The sequence below is a fragment of the Pteropus vampyrus genome, unplaced genomic scaffold (assembly GCF_000151845.1).
Source record: "Pteropus vampyrus isolate Shadow unplaced genomic scaffold, Pvam_2.0 Scaffold395, whole genome shotgun sequence".
Classification (NCBI taxonomy): domain Eukaryota; kingdom Metazoa; phylum Chordata; class Mammalia; order Chiroptera; family Pteropodidae; genus Pteropus; species Pteropus vampyrus.
Window position 1 is genome coordinate 525,816 of NW_011889176.1, and position 3,894 is coordinate 529,709.

The following is a 3,894-nucleotide window of genomic DNA, read 5'->3' on the forward strand; positions in this document are numbered from 1 at the left end:
TAAGGATCATTTATTTTTCAAAAATTTAGGAAATTTTAGCAAAAACGATATCATGTGAAAAAAACAATCTGTATCTACTGCTTCTTTGAGATTGTTGAAGTTCTTCCTTTAGAGTCTAAATAATGAATACTTGACGAGATCGTACATTCTTTACGTGCCAAATGTGATATTTGAAATGCATTCATTGGCTGTTTGTTAATTATGTGACTTATATATTCTATTTCTCATTTTTTGTTTCCATGAGCTATAAGCTCTGAGAGGGATTTTTGATTGATTTTTCTGCAATTCAATCCACTGTTGCTACATATATTAAAAGGTTATGTTGTTAGGTGAATATATGTTCATAATAGTAATATCCTTCCCCCCAAGGATGTCGCTTTTTATGAATAAGTGATATTTCTCATTGTATATCAAAATTTTTGACATCGATTTTACTCTGCCTAATAGGTTGTTACCTTACCTGCTATAGCTTTTTCCCTCCGTTTTATTTTCAACCTTTGTTTCAAGTGTGTCTACCGGAGACAAAACATTTTGGATATTAAAAAAAAAAAAAATGAATCTGAGACTTTTTGTCTCCGAATTTTTGTTTTGAATCCATTTGGATTTATTCCAACATTTAAAAAATTATCACTGAGACTGGTGTTCTGTTACAAAATTCTATGGATTTCCCTGCATCTATAGATCTTGTAACCAACCACCAGCACGGTTAGGGTAGGGGCTGATCCCATCGGACTAAATATCTGTTCCCCCCAGAATTCATCTGGCGAGGGCCTCGCCTGCTCGTTGGTGAAGAACAAGGGCGGAGGGAAGGCCGCGTGAGAACACGCATCGTCCTGCGGGCAGAGGGCAGAGCCGAGGCGGCTGACAGAGGGCCAAGGCTGCCAATCAACCCTGCTGCCGGCCAGTGATCAGGCTGCTTTCTCCAGGGTTTCAGGGGGCCAGGTGCCACCGCGGAGGACCACGTGGGCAGGGCTGTCACCCAAAGCCATGGGGAGGGGGCCCCCCACCGAGCAGAGGTGCAGACGTGCCTGGGACCCGCGACCCCTTCTTCCTTTTCCAGCGACGATGTCCGTCCTCTACCTATGCTGCCACCGCGTTCTGGGAGCCCGCGGTTTGTGGGGCTTCAAGGTCCGCGCCGGGGAGCGGCTGGTCATCGGGGCGCACGGTACCTCGCGTCTCTCTCTGGTTCGACGAGACCTTAGACTTCAGTGTGGACGCTGGAGCTGGTTCTACCTCCGGGGCTGTCGGTGGTGTGGATGTGGTTTCTGGCTTTGCGGGGGCCGGGGGTGCGGACAGAGCGTTCGCGTCTCCCCATGATTCCGGCTGCATTTGACGCCGGGGCCTCCCACGAAGCGATGAGGGTCAAGTGCGTTGCAGGCCGGGGCCCTGGGGCGACAGCATCAGCGTCCTTGTGAAAACGCGCGCCACCCAGGAAAGGCCACGCGCGCCTGGCGGGGAGCCCCGAACTGACCCCCTCGCCAGACACTGAGCCCCGAACTGTGGAGAAGACGAACCTCCACTGTCCGTGCCGCCGAGGCTGGGACCCCCCAGCGGACCAGCCCGGCACCCCGCCGATTGCTACGGTTCTACCGCAGAGCGTCGCAGGCGAAGTCACACAGTGCGTGGGCTTCGGAGTCCACCTTGGTCTCCAGCGGCCAGTTTCGCGACACGCGTCCCCCGCGCCTATCCCGTTTACCGAAATGCCGGCTCCTGCTTTTTGCTCAGCTTTCATTGAGTCGTTTGATTTCTCGACGCCGAAATTCGAGAGTTCTTCGTCTGTTCTGGAGAGGTCCTGTGTCCTGTGGGTGATCTGCAAACGTCTTCTGCCGATCCGTAGTTTGCGTTTCACTTTCTTAAATATCTTATTTTTCGACTCGTGTTTTAAATTTTTATTAAGCGCAGTTTGCTGCGCTCGGAGGGGTCGTGCTTTCCATGCCACGTCTAAGAAGCGTTTGCTTCATCTCAGGTCATGAATGCTTTTTCCTATTTTTTCTAAAAGTTTCTAAAATGGAAAAATTTAGATATGTGAAAATTTAGACATGATTAATTTTGAGATTTGGGGGGGGGCGCATAAAGCGTGAGGCTTAGGTAGAGTCCAGTTTTGCATCCGAATGTCCAGTCGTTCCAACAGTATTTGCTGAAAAGCTTGTCCTTGGTCAGGAATCATTTGACCAGATTATTTTTTTCAGATATTTTTGAGCTTTCTGTTCCGTTCAGTTGATCTATGAGTCAATCCCTTCACCAATATCGTCCTGCCTGGAATGGATTACTGTGACTTTAGAGAAATTATAAAAATGTAGTGAGATTTCTTCTGTTTAATGTTAGGTATTTCTTCTTTAATTATGGGAAATTCGTTGTCGTTTTATCGAGCAATCGTTTCCTGATTTCTGCTGTTACGCAGGGACTGGCACCTGCGCTTAAACCTTCCATTTCTCCTTGCTTTTCCTTTACGTTATTATTCCATTCTCCGAGAGTCCTTCGATATCATATTTCGGCTCACCAACGTTTTCTTCAGCCATTGACACTTTATTTATCTCTTCAAACTTTTTTTTCTTGAAACGGTCATATCTTTCAGAACTAACAATTTACCGGATTCTTTTTTACGTCTTGTTCCTTTTTCTTATTACTAATGTTATAGGAGACATTTATTTTGCTGATTGCCTCTTCTTACTCTGTCTTGCTCAGTAATTCCTCTTCACGTGCTATATGTTGCCAGCTTTTTCTCCTTGATTCTGGACGCGCTGCTGAAGTGTCCAGTCACTTTGTCCGCAGGCTGGCGTTGTGCTGAGGACGCAGCCACCCGGGCTGGCGATAGGTTTTGGACAGAAGCTCAGGGTCTGCCTTTCACACCGCCGATATCTAGTTTCAGCTGTCAGTTGTGGTTTTGCTGCCTCGAATTATGGATTTCACCTCCATTGGTTTACTTCGATCGTTTTTATTTTATTTTATTTTTTCGATCATTGTAAGTGACTCAACATGCGAAATACAGTGCCTTGTACGTAGTCATCGACATATAACTATAATTTTTATTGTCACCATCCCGTGACAGCAATGGAGGAGATGAGGTTTGGAGGAGGAGGATCGCTTTTTTCAACCACATCCGGCTCATTCTCGGCTTAGGAACTTTGAACTTTATACTGCTTCTGTTTGCCTACATATTTCATGGTTAACTTCTTCCACGATTCAAATTTCAACGAAAAATTTATTTCCTCGAAGAAGTTTTTCTTGCTTTCCTGCTTAATACGACTACCCTCCAGTAATTTTCTGTCATACGGCTTTGTTTTCTTTTTGACACAGCAGAAATCGCTATTTGAAGTTATCTTATCTTTTAATTGTTTGTTTTCTGTCTTCTCCCCTGACACGTGAGTAGGGGTTCAGTAACCATTCAAGTTAATATATTTTTTTTTTATTTTTTTCAGGAATGCAGTCAAAGAACACAAAAAACTTTACGCAATTTATGAAACCAGGTGAGTCCACGATATCTTCAACTTATCTGTGAAAGGTTTCTACTTTTCACAAATGATGCAAATATTAACAGTCATTGTAATAGGAGCCAGTGACTTATCTTGCTCTACGCATTCTGTGTTTGAGGCAGCTACTAAAATTATGCAGCACACAGAGAAACAAAATACTAGCAATAATAATAACAGCAGTAATAAGTAATATAACTTTAATTTATCTTATGTGGTGTTGCTATATTTTTAAATAAAAATTTTGTTGAATTCTAATAGAGCATCTTATTCTAGGACTAGGTGCATCCAAGTGAAAAAAAAATAGAGTGTTTTAGCACTGGAAGAAGCTTCAAACTTCAGATGATCATTTTACATGTTTGGAAAGGGAGCCTGAAAGGTTAAGCTTGTCTAAAATCACACAGCTATTTAGCAGCAGAGTTAG